Here is a 16,269-nt window from a genome sequence, read left to right on the forward strand (position 1 = left end):
ATAGAGCATAGCAAACGCTTCAAAGTAGAGCAAAAGCTACAAAAGTAGGAGTAAGTGAAGTTAATTTCAGATACATTGAATGTCTCACTTGTTCTTTATTTCAGTGATTTTAAGATGATATGTAGAACAGATTTGTCTCATTTGTGTGCTGTAAAATCAGATATGTGACCAAGGTCATGTTTGGGTGAGCACACCCCCTTGGTGCTGGACATGCCTCCTGGGGCCAGACATGTTGGTGGGCATGCCCCCTTGGGGGCTGACTATGTTGTACTCCTTTTTGGTTTCCAAAATATGGTCACCCTATATCTTACGGTAGCTGCCACCACCCTCTCTCTGGTGCCAACCTGAGGCAGAGGGACCCACCATTCCCCCTGGGGCAAAGCGAAGACCAAGCCGGTTCTCCTGGTTCCCTGGTTCCAGGACAATATCAAAGTTAGTAACACCCAAAACTCTCACTGGACTTTTCACTGGCCAAAATGGAAAGCAAGTTTATGAGGTAGATAGTTTATTTGCAAGTGAAGAAAGGGATTTGGAAGGGTACAATACCAAATGGACTACAAAAAGGGCTTCATAAAGCTAATCAATTCTAAAACACGGCAATAAAAATGGACATCATCATCATCATCATCATCATCATCATCATAATAATAATAATATTTTAAAGAAGGAGTCAGTCAGGTTCTTTACATTTTATGAAAGTTTTGATACATAGCTTTAAAATGAGGCTAGATTAAGAGACTGGTGGAGTCTCTCAAATCCACACAATACTTAGGGCAGATTCAAGTATTCCATGATACTCGATATGATAACCCTTAGGAAAAATTTGCTGTACCTTTCAGTTCCTTCAATACATTTATACAATTTCCCTCTGACTGTATTACCCTCTATATGTTGTATGCTCATTGAAAAAATAATCCCAAAGAAGCATTTTGATATGATGGTGCATATGGTTGTGCCAAGATGTGTGGCAGCGCATATGCGCATCGATAAAATGCCACACAAAAAGAATTGCAATGTAATCATGTAAACAATCACATCAAGCCTATTTCCCGCTGTCCATTTTCTTTTTGGGTGGTATTATAGTAAAGCAAATGTGTTCTTCAGTAACATAGAGCATGTCTATACCAGGGGAGGGGAGGGGGAGGATCTTGTGATATGGTGATCGCGAGATCATCCTCCTCAGTCCACATGTGGCGCATAATGTCCCAGGAGGAAGGAGGACGTCGCACCTTCCATTTTTTTTAATTGAAGATGAGTGCACAAGTGCTCCATTGAAAAGGTTAGTGGTAGTTGTTGTTTTTAAAAAAGATCCCCCTCCCCCTCATTTACTCGCAAGGAGCCGGGACGAAACCAGGATGGGCGCCCACATGTCTCGTGGTCTTGGGACAATCCCGAGACCGTGGGAAAAACCTGGGTAAAAGCCATCCCGGTTATCCCAGGGAAAGGGAGGGATCATCCCTCCCTGCCCCAGGATTGCCTGTGGCCCATGTGGATGCACAGGAATGATCCTGAGGCAATCCCCAGGATAAGGCATGGTGCAGACATGCCCATAGATGGAAATGGACTGAAGCAAAGTGTCGATTCCAGAATTAATTTTAGGACTTTCCCTAGTTAAACCAGATTTTATTTGGACTGGAACACAGGGCAGAACAAACCTTTAGAACAACAAAGGCAGAAATCTGGTAAATCATCATTCCCTCTTCATGTATATTAACATAAATGTTCACTTGAATTAATTAGCATTTTTAGTCGCAGCCCACCACAAACTTGAAATAGATTCATTGCATGCTCTACTGTTCAGAGCACTTTAAGGTTCACATTTACAGAAATCTATTTTATTATAATACTGTAGTTTTAAATTTGAAATCTGTACACTCAAAACCAAACCTTTACACAATACCTCCTGATAAATTATGGAACTTTATAAAACTCAATTTACTGTTTATGGGAAGTCCTTATGCAGCCCTTTCAGTATTAATGGGCTTTAACAGAATTACTCAATTTGGTTCACTTTAAGGCAATAGGAAGTTGTTGTTTTTCCTTGAGTTTCACAGCCCATCAGGGCCAGCAGATGGGGAACAATTATTGCTTATTAAAAATTAATAATTCACAAGACACTGATTTAGCACTTAAGAAAAACAGGGCAGCAAATTAGTTTAAAGTTAGCTGGGCATTAAAACAGACTTTTTCATAACATTTTAATAAAAATTGAGAACAATACTTTCCCTGTTAACCACTGCAATGTTGCAATGCTATTGCATACATGCCATTCCAAAACTTTGCACAATAAATCAGTACACCTCTGAGAAACCCGGTTTGGTCTTTACATACAAATCCCAAATGCCTGACCCTATATACATCCAGTTGATTCTTGAGATCCTCTGAGGAGGCCTTATTGGTCATTCTACAACCAATAGATAGTTGCAAGGCAACCACACTTAGAAATTTTCTATATGAAGCTTTGAATCCACTATTTCTACTTTTGTTATGGTCGCAGAATTGAGATTCAAGCTCTATAAAAAGAGCTTTTTGTTTCCTGTTTTTCTGTCATTGCACTACATAACCTGTAGGTGGTACTGTGTTATAGCATAATAACACAATTACACAAGTAGGAAAATACATTTTCTTTCATTTTCACAAAGAATACTCCATTTCCCCCAGTATTACAATCATCATCATCATCATCATCACAAAAGTGTTCTTAAAAAACAGAAGCAAATCTGGAGGGCCACAGTATTATCTAAGGAACCCACAAACAACTATGAATAAGGAATGATAAATAGTACTCAATAAATGCCTCCTGTAGAAAAACTCATAAGCAGGCCTTTTCAGTAGTTGCACCTGGGGTGAGGTAAGCAGTTTAAGCAATTGATTTTGGCTGCCATGACATGATGGGAGCAAGTCGTTAGTTATTTAAACTATAATTATTATTTTTTATTGCCATGGATGAGGAGAGGCACTTGTGCATTTTTCTGCCTCATGTATCAAAAGTAATTTTACTAGCCCTGGGTGCTATTTATCATGACTTGGAAGGTAGGGGAGAGGGAACATTTTCTGCCCTTCCCAGGCAGCAAAATGTCTTGAGATAGCCCTGCAAAAACTTTGCTGTGAAAATAATTGCCTAAAGATATAAAGTTTTAAGACTATTGATTTACCTCATTATAAGGCTTATAGATTGTTTGGGGGAGTGATGTAGGTATCCTGGGCCCTCTGTAGTCCTTCAATAGTATGAAGTACAGCCATTTCCCTTCCATGTTTGAACACAGCGCCATTTCCCAGCACTCATACCAGGATTCGCAGTAGCAGGAGTAATGCATGTTTTTTGTCCACATGCCTTGCCAAAACATTAAGGTGTATAATGCGCTCAGCTAGTGGCTTGACTATCATGGGTACCTGACTGGTTAGTGCATATCTCATATTGGTAATGTCAAAGAAAGAACACATCCTCTATTGACACTAGGTCCTCATGGTTATTTACCCATTTTCAAGCTTATGGTACTTTTTAAACAACTGGTTCCAGAATGAGTGTTTTTCTCTGTACTGCATGAGTGATCATTTAGGCCAGTAAAATAGAAAAAATGAGGTGGCACGCATGAACAAGGTTTCTCCATCCCTTATGGAGAGTCCTGACAATCAAGGAACTATTTCTTCTCATGTTAATATGTTTTTTCATTGCAGAGATTCTGTGCTTATCCATCTCTCTCCTTGAGGACATATTTACCACCCCTCTTTTTGGCTTTCTTTTTTTTATTAAAACTGAGGGAGGCTTTGCCCTAGGTTTTTTTTTTCTATTGTCCCTGACCATTTAAGTTGCTATATATACTGGATTATGGCATGAGTCATGGGAAATACTGACATAACAGGAGGAAAGCTTTTAATTTAGGGTGGTGGCAGGAATACAATATAGTATAGCCAGCATGCACTGCTCAAAGCCCTGTACTCAAGCATGAGCACAGGACCATTGAAATGTTTGACAATTGCCAGACATGCATTCAGTTTGTGTAACTTTCCCAGATGTTGTGCAGATTTCCTAATTTGTGCACATTTTCCCTGCAGATGGAAAGTCCTGGTTTAGTCTGTGGAGGAAAGTTGGCACAAATTTCACATTGGATCACTACAGAAGTTCTGCTGTGTTTGTGTCCTGCTTGTGAGCTATTTGGTTCCATTTGGTTGGCCACTGTGGGAAACAGGATACTACATTGGTCTATGGTCTGATCCATCAGGGCTCTTCATAATGTTCCTATAGGCCAATCAATGGTTACTAGCTATGATAACTAAATGGAACCTCTGAGTTCAGAGACAGTATGATTCTGAAGGCCAAATGATAAGGGAAGGACATTTTCCTTTATGTCCTAATTTGAGATTTCACAGGACTATCTGGCGGGCCACAGATGGAAGCAGGATGATGGTTGGACCAGGTGGAACTTTGGTTCTACTTCATACTCTTCGTATTCATTGCTCAAAACAAGTAAGTTCTAAGGTATGAGTGTGCTCAGATGAACAACCATATTATTGTATGGAATGAGATGGTAAAGTCTACATGCAATGACTTTACCACTTCTACAATCAACATGTGAATCAGTTCTTAGAAAAGTTAAGCAACGATGATGAGATGAAAATGCACCATGTAAGCTTCCGTATGGAATCCTGAACTCACAATTCCCAGGATTAAAACAAAACACCACACATAATTTAATACGGTGTGATTCCTATGTATTATTCTGTAACACTGTAAACTTCACATTGGCTTGCATTCAAACAGGGTCAGTTAATGAAACTCAATTTACATGCAGGGTTCCAAATGCCCAGCAAAGATAATTAGCCTCACCCATATTAGCTGAGAATGTTATCTTAGTGGGGAACTCTGTCCATCAAGCTGAAAACACTTATCAGTTGGGATACTGGCCTAGTCTCTTACAATCAGGCTTCGACCATGTGGAATTAGTGTAGTTAACTTTTATTCACCCTTTCCCTAATGAGCATTGTTCTATGTGTGTGTTTAATTACCATCCTAATGGCTTGAAAAAGTGACAGCAAGTGCCCTGTGCAATTTAGCTCTTGCCCTTGGAAAGCAATATTACTTGATTTTTGAGCTTAAAGTCTTTCCAGAATCCTGCCAGTGTCAGTCCTTGACCTGCTCTGCCCAGCCAACAGATATTAATACTTTTAATTACATTTTGGAGAGTGCTGCAAGCAGTTTACAGGACAGGGGAGCACTGACACACACACACAAAAGCATTGTTTTTGCAGGCAATGCCACAGAAATACTAAAAAGTTAATGAGATAATTTGTCTATCAGGATAACAATATTATGCAGAACTCTGGGTGTATTCAGTTCTATGTTGACCTGTATTTTCTAATATTAAAGTGATTAGGGCTCCTAATCACTTTATATATTTATTTTGTTTAAAGATCAGCATAATTTATTCCCTCTGCATGCATGGGGAGGGATCACCACAGGTTATTACTGAACCCTATCTCTCTTCTAGGGTACCAGCTGTCAGATATTGTACCAACCAATCAATTGCCTCAGGTGTTATATCAAATATCAAGTATTCCCTCTCTCTCTCTCTCTCTCTCTCTCTCTGTGTGTGTGTGTGTGTGTGTGTGTGTTTATATGTTTGTTATATATTATGGAGGATGTATCCAAGATTATGGCAACCAGCTTGATTGTTAACTGGCAAATAGAGGGAGAAAACATGGAGGCAGTGACAGACTTTGTATTTCTGGGCGCAAGGATTACTGCAGACGCTGACTGCAGCCAGGAAATCAGAAGACGTTTACTTCTTGGGAGGAGAGCAATGACAAATCTTGATAAAATAGTTAAGAGCAGAGACACCACACTGACAACAAAGGCCCGCATAGTTAAAGCAATGGTATTCCCTGTAGTAACCTATGGCTGCGAGAGCTGGACCATAAGGAAAGCTGAGCAAAGGAAGATAAATGCTTTTGAACTGTGGTGTTGGAGGAAAATTCTGAGAGTGCCTTGGACTGCAAGAAGATCAAACCAGTCCATACTCCAGGAAATAAAGCCAGACTGCTCACTTGAGGGAATGGTATTAAAGGCAAAACTGAAGTACTTTGGCCACATAATGAGAAGACTGGATACCCTGGAGAAGATGCTGATGCTAGGGAAAGTGGAAGGCAAAAGGAAGAGGGGCTGACCAAGGGCAAGATGGATGGATGATATTCTGGAGGTAATGCACTTGTCCTTGGGGGAGCTAGGGGTGGCAACGGCCGACAGAAAGCTCTGGTGTGGGCTGGTCCATGAAGTCACGAAGAGTCAGAAGCGACTGAATGAATAAACAACAAATCTCCTTAGCTACTTGCCAGGCTCCACTCACCCACCAAAACTCACCATGTTTTGCAACCATTCCACCCCCCACAAAAGCCCTTCTTGATGCTGTCTCCTGACCAGTTATTTTTAAAATCACAAGTTGGCAAACTCCATTGGTTTTGACTACTAGCAGCTACAAACCTGGCCATTCCTTTCATTGGGTACCATGTCTGTGCAAGCTATAGAGAAATCCAGTATTCTAGAGCATCAGTGGTGTGTGTTATATGTGAGGTCTTCTCTCTAAGGGCCAGATTACACATTACATTCAGATGTGTGTAACTGTAAGGTGAAAACCCACTTTCTTTTTATTGTTATTTTTATTGTAAATTTCAACAACAGCAACATGAAACCACACTTCTTCTTTTTTAGCTTGCAAAGCTGGTACTGGAAGGATGATTGTGAGTCAAGAAAAAGCAGGAGAAGGAGTTCACTTAATTCATTCCCTGCCCACTTCCCCATCCTTAAAGCCCAGCAGTTCCAAATTTATGGACAAAAAGTGATGAAGCACCCCCTTTTTTCCTTTTCCTCCCTGCTCTCAGTTGCCCTTTCAAGAAGCAATTTCAAGATTAAAAGCGGATGTTCCAAATGTTTACAAGTAACATGGTTAGGTGCCAAGTTAGACACGGATCAAATGGCCAGCAAGTATCAGTAGGCCTGGTATTACAGATGGGCAGTAAAAGGTAAGGAAGGAGAAAAGGACTCAATATGCTTTATCCGACTTCCCTGCCCTTAATATTACATGTGTGGGGGATGAAGACAATGGATTGTGTTATAAATTTAGAAATTGTACAATGAAGCCAATACATTTCTAGAGAGGCATTTCCTTTTACAAATGCAATTACTGCCACTGTACCTATAAACCACAATGATTTTCTTAGTGCCTTTTAGAAGAGATGTTTCCTAATAAGGTTTGCCAATACAGTCACCATGCTATCTTCACTACGCTACAGAGATAGAGATGGGGAAAACCTTCCTTCTCCAGGCTTATAGGCACCTCACCATCCCTGGCACAAAACATGCAGTTTCACACTTGTCAGTCCAGACCGCCGATCGACACTGGCACTACTCAATCCCTGGCCGGGACTTTATACACCGTCTCTTCCTCACCAGAGTAGTAGCTTCTACTGCTATGTCCTCTTGTGAATGGCTGCTGTTAATAATGTGATTGTCACTGTCAGGACTTTCTTCATTTAATTTCCCTCTGACCTCAATGTTTACAATTCCTGCCCCCACCTAAGCATTTGTGCTGTATATATCTGAAATAGTCAATAATGCTCCATTCATCTAATGAAGTATTTGCAGCCATGATTGTACCTCAGATAATGTATGGGTCTCAGTTGTATACTTCTGATAGTTATGTGCCTTTTGAAGTCCTTCAAACAAAATTCCTGAGAGTGACCTTTGGAGTCCCATGTTGTGTTTCTAAGCAGCCTTACACCTGGCCTAATTTATATGGAGGCCTGTGTATGGATTTGTTTGATAAACTTTTGGCTCAAACCTGTTTTTCCCCTCATAGGATTGGCCCTATTGACCCTAACAGATGCTTTTCAGTCAATATGGATAAGGTTGTTGACAGAGAGAAAAAAATGGCCGACGCTACGGGGCTTCCCGTTGCCCCATCGCGTCGTGTGTGTAGAAGCCGGCGACGGCGCACGCTAGCTCTAGCGCGCCGTCGCCCCTCCTCCCTGCCGGCTTATCCGGCAGGTCTAGCAAGGCCCTGGGAAAGATGAGAATTTCAGAGAATTTTCTCCTTGTGGAGGGGACAGGGTTTCTATATAACTCTTTAAATGCAGGAAGTTTTGAGAGGGTTTCTCTCTGCTTTAAAATAATAATAATAATAAAAACCCACCACCCCTGGCACTTGCAGTTGCTCAGGAGTTCTTCTTGAATACCTATTGGAGAGGGAGAGTTTACATGGGCCAAATCTACACCAAGCAGAATATGCCACTATGAAAGAAGTATATAAAAGGCAGGAGCCACACCAAGCAGCATATAGCAGCATGAAAGCAGTATGTGGAATGTCTCAATGGGCCCCAGCAATTGTCAGTGCACTTCAATACTGCTATAAAGCAGTAGTGTGGCTCCTGCCTTTTATATACTGCTTTCATACCACTTTCATAGTGCAATATCTTGCTGGTGTAGATTAGGCCGTGGTTTTGAATAGGTATTCATGAAGAATTGCCAGGGTGGGGATGTTTTTTAAAAAAAGAAAAGTAAAGTAAAGAAGACCCCTAAACAACCAGTAAACTAGGGGTTTATATTACTTGTTAAGTTTGATGTAGAACTGAACCTCTGAGGAGAAATGCTTAAAGGATTTTGGGAATTGAGATTCACATGCATCTTATAATGACATCACAAATGCTTTCCCTATGAATGGATCTTTTTTGCCTTGTGTAGGCAGATGCTTGTAAAAAAAGAAGAAGTTTTTTTTTCCATAGGTGCACCTCAGTGAAAACCTGTTAAACATCTAAACTTAACAGGTGGCACCTTAGAAACAATAGTACAATTATTTCTCTTGAGTGGAGTGACCATATGAAAAGGAGGACAGGGCTCCGGTATCTTTAACAGTTGCATAGAAAAGGGAATTTCAGCAGGTGTCATTTTTATATATGGAGAACCTGGTGAAATTCCCTCTTCATCACAGCAGTTAAAGCTGCAGGAGCTATACTACACAGGGCTTTCTCCGCTGTGGCACCCCGGTTGTGGAACGAGCTCCCCAGAGAGGTCCGCCTGGCGCCTACACTGTACTGCTTTCATCGCCAGTTGAAGACCTTTTTATTCACTCAGTATTTTAACACTTAATTTTAACTTAAATTTAAATTTTACTGTTTTAATTCTGTATTTTAATCTTATAATCAACTTTGCTGTGTGGTTTTATCCTGGTTGCGCTTTTTATACTGTATTTCGTAATTGTGTTTTTAACCTGTTGGATGTTTTTTGTGGCTTTAATTTTTGTGAACCGCCCAGAGAGCTTCGGCTATTGGGCGGTATAAAAATGTAATAAATAAATAAATAAATAAATGCTAGAGTGACCAGATTTAAAAGAAGGCAGGGCACCTGCAGCTTTAAGTGTTGTGATGAAGAGGAAATTTCACCAGGTTCTCCATATATACAAATGACACCTGCAGAATTTCCCTTTTCAATACAACTGTTAAAGATACAGGAGTCCTGTCCTCTTTTTCATATGGTCACCCTATCTTGAGCAGAACTAAAAGATGACAATTTGACATTGTCCCACTGAAAGTGTGTTAACATGGACCTTATGAACAAAGTGGGGGAAGAATAATAGAATAGAATGGAACCTTACTAGAGAACTTCAAGAGCTAACAGACATTGCTAATGATTTGTCCAGCCTTTTATATAAAGCTTAGAATCACATCAAGGAACACTATACTCAAAGATTTTATTATTTATTTATTCTCTACATTTCTATACTGCCCAATAGCTGAGGCTCTCTGGGTGGCTCACAACAATTAAAACCATAAAATACAACATGATAAAGCATAATATAAAAGTGTAAAAGTTTAAAACTATGATATATAACCAAAATGAAAAATAAAAATAAAAATAAAACCTAGCAGCAGTACAAATATTTAAAATCCAGTAATGTATTGAATATATTTCTTACACTGATCTCTTCTCAATTGCAGAACTGCACTTTTTCATGAGACCTTCTATTTTCCAATTAGGTAATGCTGATTTATAGAAATAGTTTCCCAGTTCCTAAATAATTTGGGACATTTCAGCTTGCAAATATTTAATGAGTAGCCCTATTGGCTACTGACCTCACACAGGCACAGGTGAGACTTAGGGCATGTCTACACCAGCCATTTATCTCAGGATCATCCTGGGATCATCCCTGTGCATCCAAATGACACACAGGGGATCCCGGGAGCAGGCAGGGATGATCCATCCATTTTCCAGGATAATCCTTAGGTGTAGAAAGGGCCTCAGAGAATCTCTTCTCGATTCTCCCAGAGTGCAGGACACGGAATAACGGGCTCAAGTTAAAGGAAGCCAGATTCCGGCTGGACATCAGGAAAAACTTCCTGACTGTTAGAGCAGTGCGACAGTGGAATCAGCTACCTAGGGAGGTTGTGGGCTCTCCCACACTAGAGGCATTCAAGAGGCAGCTGGACAACCATCTGTCAGGGATGCTTTAGGGTGGATTCCTGCATTGAGCAGGGGTTGGACTCGATGGCCTTGTAGGCCCCTTCCAACTCTGCTATTCTATGATTCTATGATATGCAAAGCATGTGTTTGTCAGTGTTATCAATGGACACCAAGCGTTTTGATGGAAACAAACACATGGATTAATTTGTCAAGCAATGAACTGAAAAACTGTCAGATGCAATCTAAGCATTAACTTTTGTTATCATTTTCCCCTTCTTGAATCTTAACAGACCACTTTTCAAAGCTTTTTAATCTGAAACAAATGTCAGAAACAATATTATGTTGAACTGCACATCAAAAAGGCGATGATGAAAACACTGTCCAGACAAAATTGTTTCATGGCCGATCATGAAATAGGTCATTGTGCTTTTTATATTGTATTGTGTATTTGTGCTTTTAACTTGTTGGTTGTCTTACTATGATTTTAATTTTTGTGAACCGCCCAGAGAGCTTCGGCTATTGGGCGGTATAGAAATGTAATAAATAAACAAATAAATAAATAAATAGATCCATACAGAAAGCATCTGGCAGAGAAGCAACTGGCTTAACTAGGCACTATAATTTGGAAGCTTTGTAGATTTCAGTAGTCTTATTACTAGAATTCAAATCAATCTTCTCCAATCTGGTTCCCTCGAGATCTGTTGGACTACAATTTCTATCATTACCAGCCAGCATGCTCCCCCCCCCCCCCACTGCACTTCCAGCATGCCAGTGAGGAGTTTAGAAGCTTTTATTTCCATTTTCTGTTAACTACATGTTGCCATGTTTTCTAAACCCAACAGATGTATGGTGAATGTTATCTATGGTTTGTTGAAATAAACCAACTTCAAATCATAATTTCAAAGTTGGCTTGGTTCAAGAAATAATAGCTAAGATTAACTACAGTTTAGGGTTCTGATGCAATGCTAAACTGTGATTATCTAAAATAGGGTGACCATTTGAAAAGGAGGACAGAGCTCCTGTATCTTTAACAGTTGCATAGAAAAGGGAATTTCAGCAAGTGTCATTTATATATATGGAGAACCTGGTGAAATTTCCTCTTCATCACACCAGTTAAAGTGCAGGAGCTATACTGGAGTGACCAGATTTTAAAGAGGGCAGGGCACCTGCAGCTTTAAGTGTTGTGATGAAGACGAAATTTCACCAGGTTCTCCATATATACAAATGACACCTGCTGAAATTCCCTTTTCAATACAACTGTTAAAGATACAGGAGCCCTCCTTTTCATATGGTCACCCTACCTAAAATGGAAGTAAAAACTCCCAATCTCTTTGCACCCATGCCAATGAAGGAGAGGGGAATATACAAGCCCAAGGCTTAACTTCATAATGCTAAAATGTGGTTTAGTGTTACATGCAAACTTGGTCAATATCTGGTTTTCACTCAACATTTAAGAAATTGTTCTATAATAATATTATGCAGCAGTGGAAACTGGGCCAATATTTGGTCTTCACTGAACATTTAGGAAAATGTTCTACAATTACATTATACAGCAGTTATTACCTTTAAGTAGACCCATTTAGTCTCTTACCATTTTTGTGGACCGCCCAGAGAGCTTCGGCTATTGGGCAGTATAAACATGCAATAAATAAATAAATCACAGTGGATGTTGATTGCTCTTGCCAATTTTAAAGTGCCTTACTTCTTTGTTTCATGTAATTTTCATTTCTAACATTAAGAATTTATAATACTAAAATAGTATATTTTGAGCATGTACAGCATTGCATCATTAAGCAGATAGATCTTAATAGATGCTTGTTATTATCACACACAGCCCATTGATACTTATAGGTTCTGAAAAAGGCACTAGGCTATCAATGAAGGTAGATTGCCTCCTGAAATGGACAAGCCTGAGTCTGAATATAAGAAGCATGCATGTAAACACTTGGTAGCCCAGTTGTCTTGCTCCATACTAGATCTCTCATCCTGATAGCAGCATACAGTTGATTAAGCTGCATATGAAAGTACTGCAGATGTGTGGCTAAATGGTTCTTGGTAAACACTAGGGATCTAGAGTTGCTTTTTTGAGGTCAAGCTTGTACTGTCCTATTTTTGCCTGAGCTTGTTTTTTTGTGCAAAATTCCCCTTCATTTTCACATTTATATGCACATTATTAAATGTTTGCATTTTCCCCCAAATGCCTTACATTGCTAAAATGCTGTTTTGTGTTCACTTTTCTCAAATATATGCATTTTGTGCTCACTTTCCCTTCATATGTACATTTTTTGCGTGTATTGGAAAACTTGTGAGCATTTCAGAATGCACTCAACTCCATGAAATGCTCAGGAGGTGTGACTTGGATAAATCCATAAAAACTGAAAAAACTTGACAGAGTGAATTTCTCACCTATCCCTAGTAAACATCCATTGCATCATCCTCTCAAGTTGTAAAAAGCTTCTTTTTTTTTTACACATATCAGATTTGTTGTAAATGATATGCTAAAATGAACAAAACTTTCCACAGTTTGAAAAAGAAGTAATGATTTCCTCTTTGCTAATAACTTTGCATCTATGAGATGCTATAGGTAGGGTTGTGTGAATTATGTGCCAAAATATTAATATTTTCATGTCTTAGCTATTCACATTCTCTCCCCGCCCCACAAGTTTCGACTTCAGTGAAACAGAAGGACTGGGAGTCTCTAAAGGAATAGTGACCATTTAACATAAAGTATCCTTTCCACCCACATATCAGTCGTGAGGCTTAAATGGATCTGAAGCACAGAGAACACATCTGTGAGGGGCAGTTTGCCAATCCAGAGAGATTATCACAGATTTTGTATAAAATAGAATTTAAGCCACATTTTTCACATGCAGCATGGAATTATAAGGGTGTGACTGTGGCAAGAATCTTTTAGAAATACACAAACATCAAAGGTGATTTGATTGTGGTTATGAGCTAAATTAAGGCTGTAAATATTTGCTTTCTTCCCAATTAATTAGACTTCTGAATATCCTTTTCTACTTGCTTCCAATAGAATATTTGGACAACTAATACCAGGCAAGAGTGCCTTAAAACATCCAATCTTCTTCTGTCATACTTTGGTGGGATTCTTTGGAATTAGGAAATTTGAAAGAACTCCATGTTCTACACTGTAGGACAGGGGTGGGCAACTTGTGGCCCCTCCCATTAGCCCTAGCCAGTATAGCAACCATAGGAGTTGCAGGCCCAAACATCTCGAGGGCCACACATTGACTGGGGTGGGCCCCAAAAGAAAGAATTAGAAAGGATCTCCCTGACAATAGTGCACCTAGGTAACTCTAGACCTTGGACTTAATAGTCTTATGGGATCCCACTTGTATGACATAGTGTAATACAGCCTTTCTAAACTTGGTACCTGTCAGAGGTGTTGGATTACAACTCCCATTATCCACAGGCAGGCTTGTGGGATCCCAAGTTGGAGAAGGCTGATATAATGAAAGGCTATGGCCGTTTCTATACCTGCCTTTTTTCCCAGGACCGTCCTTGGATCATTCCTGTGCATTCAGATAACACATAGGGGATCCCAGGAGCAGACAGGAATGATCCCTCCATTTTCCTTGGATTATTATTATTATTATTATTATTATTATTATTATTATTAATTTATTTATTTATATAGCACCATCAATGTACATGGTGCTGTACAGAGTAAAACAGTAAAACAGTAAATAGCAAGACCCTGCCGCTTTGGCTTACATTCTAATTAAATCATGGTAAAACAATAAGGAGGGGAAGAAAGATAATCCTTAGGTGTAGAAAGGGCCTTTGTGTATAACTCAGTTGTAAAGCACCATTCCCTGGTTTACATCCGTTTCTATGTTCTTGATATGTTAGAACAACCTTCCATAATAACACCAGTTTGCCAACCCTGCTTAAAAAACACACCAAATACTCTGAGCATGTACAGTTTCAGAATTTAAACTTATATATTTTAAAAGTAAAAATAATAAAATGAACATCTGAAACCCTGTACTTGCCCATCTTACAATGCCTGAATATAAGATGTTTAAAAAGAAAAAAGAAAAGAAAAGAAAGGATGCTGCAGCCACTTGCATATGCCCTGCTGGCCCAGGTGTTGATACCAGGCCTGTTTTCCCCTGACCCTGTCAGCTGCTGTTCTCTTGGTGGTCATTTGGGTGGGGTGGGCCATGGGACCCTGGACTTCAGCCCTGAGGCCTAGTCTTAGGTGCACTAGTGTTTCCTTACTAGAGGTGTTCTTGATTATGTTGTAGAAGAAGAAGAAAAAAACCTTTTGTTACAAAAGTTAAAATTCATTCAGTAGATACAAGGATTTCCGAGTTTCATGGAGTAGATTTTATTGTGGAATCAAGTAGATCATTTCCTTAAATTAAAAATAAAATAAAGCCCCGACTAGTATGAGAGAGGCAAAGACACATTCTATAGGACTTTGCGTGGATTTTGCTAGGCATGTTATACCAAATTAGGAGGCCAGGAGGCCAGGCCCTCCTGAGTCTGTAATCATTGTGTAAAAGAAATGTTAGTTTTTATTGCACCTGCATGACAAGCTGTACCTGTCAAAATTTCCTCTTATACATCACTGTTGAATGTACAGCAGCCCTGATCTCCTTGGTATCTTGATACCCTCCATACCACCTCATGGCTACTTTGGAAATGGATAATGGCAAGAAACAGAAGGGGTTAAGAATTATAATCAGTAAGTTCCTTTATTTTTCAATGCTCGTTATACTGTTATATTTCTTCTTCTTGTTGCCTCCATTTTTAAGACTTTATTTCAAAATAAAATTTCATGACAAAAGGAGCACATTTATAGTGCAAATTATAATATATAAAGCCCTTATCATAAACCACCCAGAGAGCTTCGGCTATTGGGCGGTATAAAAATGTAATAAATAAATAAATAAATAAATAAAATAAAAAATATGCTATATTAGTGGATTTTTTGCACTGAAATAATAAATCTGATTCAACAACAGTGACTAAATATAAAATAGAAAGCAAAGTAGTAGTAGGAGGAGGAGGAGGAGGAAGAGGAGGAGGAGGAAAGAAACTGTGCAGTACAGGCATTGTTGCTCATGGTGTGCACACTCAAACCATTGTCATATCTGCTTGTAAGTTTCTGTAGTGCTTCAACAGCCTACAGAATCTATTTGATCAGTAATGATAGTGGGGCAAAAGAACTGAGTGTATACACTACAGGAAACAATTACTAACGTAACATCTTCACAACTGCCTCTTGCCTAAGATTACAAGAATGTATTGAAAACAGAAGGGAAAGAAAGCACAGTATATTTCTTTCTTTTTGCACTAAAGTACTGTAAAGAGCTATGAAAGAAAATTAAGAGCCAGTATGAGTTCCAGGTATGTGGGTTTTGGAGGCGTATAGCCTCTTCCTGACAATACAATTTAGGAAGGGCGCAATCCTATATGCATGTCTAGACAGAAAATAGTCCTGCAACTTCCAATATTTCACAGCCAGTGGCAGCCAGCATGGATATTTGGGGAATGCTCAGAGTTGTAGGACCTTTTTCTTTTATCTACACATGCATAGGATCACAGCCTAAATGTCCTAAACAAGTCAATGTCTTGCAGCCTCAATTTCCCATCTATAAAGGTGGGATTAGTAATTCACAGAATTGTTGTGAAGATGAATTAAGTTAAGATTTGGAAAGCATTTTACACACACTGAAAAGTGCCTTTAGTGCCTTTTTTGTAGAAATGTAGAGTACAAATCAAATCAATCAAAGAAATGCAGGAGAAAATAATTGGGTTCAAAATGTATATTGGCATTGCATCACAAA

At 39.3% G+C, this 16,269-nt stretch overlaps 1 protein-coding gene across 1 annotated transcript in view; it reads right to left on the minus strand.

Moving 5' to 3' along the window:
• Positions 1-16,269, minus strand: part of ANO3 (anoctamin 3) — a 211,067-nt gene that overhangs the window by 193,877 nt on the left and 921 nt on the right. The window lies entirely within an intron of this gene.

Source organism: Elgaria multicarinata, chromosome 2 (genome assembly GCF_023053635.1).
Source record: "Elgaria multicarinata webbii isolate HBS135686 ecotype San Diego chromosome 2, rElgMul1.1.pri, whole genome shotgun sequence".
In the NCBI taxonomy this organism is placed as follows: Eukaryota; Metazoa; Chordata; class Lepidosauria; order Squamata; family Anguidae; genus Elgaria; species Elgaria multicarinata.